Source organism: Physeter macrocephalus, unplaced genomic scaffold (genome assembly GCF_002837175.3).
Source record: "Physeter macrocephalus isolate SW-GA unplaced genomic scaffold, ASM283717v5 random_103, whole genome shotgun sequence".
NCBI classification, from domain to species: Eukaryota; Metazoa; Chordata; class Mammalia; order Artiodactyla; family Physeteridae; genus Physeter; species Physeter macrocephalus.
Genome location: NW_021145393.1, coordinates 108024 through 108939, shown reverse-complemented (window position 1 = coordinate 108939; position 916 = coordinate 108024).

The window sequence follows — 916 nt, the reverse complement described above, 5'->3', positions numbered from 1 at the left end:
GGCCTGCACTACCTCATTCTGGCTGCCACCGGCAGGCTGTGCGGTCACACCTGCCCCAGGAATCACACATGCCGTCTGCCCCATACTTCCCCCTGTGGCCACAATGGGCCCCCTTCTCTCTCTCTGCCTCTTTCTCCCAAGAGAACAGGCTCTTCCTTGCCTGGGGGCTGTGGGGGGGGGTCTCTGGTGCTCACTGAACACTGACATTATGAGAGGCCACCCCCAAGGGAATACAGCCCCCCAACGCCCCTCCGAGAAATAGGGATAAACAAGACATGGCGATGGACACAGTAAAGTGAAGGATAAGCACAGAAATGACTGTAAGACAAGGGGATGTTTGTAAAAGTGGTTCAACTGTTAGGGGGTGTTATAGGGGAAGCAACAAGACGTAGGGGATGTGGGTGGCAGAGAAGGGGACAGAAGGGCCAAGACCAGAAGAGTAGGTCAAACTCTACTCCACTTTCACCTGCTGATAAAACAAGCCTCTGTCCTTCCTGGTATGCTGGAGGGCTCAAGACACGTGTCAAATGTCAATGGCATCCACATGTGACCCCACAGCTCAGAGAGGAAAATCTTCCCAGGATCTAAAGTCTGCGAAGTCGGCCAGTGGGAGCATGTCAGGATCAGGGTGAAATCAAGAGGATCTGGCCTGAAATGGACAGAGGGGCTGGCAGCCATTCTCTTAGGTGACCAGCCAGTCCACTCCCCAAGGCATTTCATCCACTCTGCTAATCACCGAGAGACATCAAAATACATAACGAGGGGCTTCCCTGGTGGCGCAGTGGTTGGGACTCCGCCTGCCGATGCGGGGGACGTGGGTTCGTGCCCCGGTCCGGGAGGATCCCACACGCCGCGGAGCGGCTGGGCCCGTGAGCCGTGGCCGCTGAGCCTGCGCGTCCGGAGCCTGTGCTCCGCA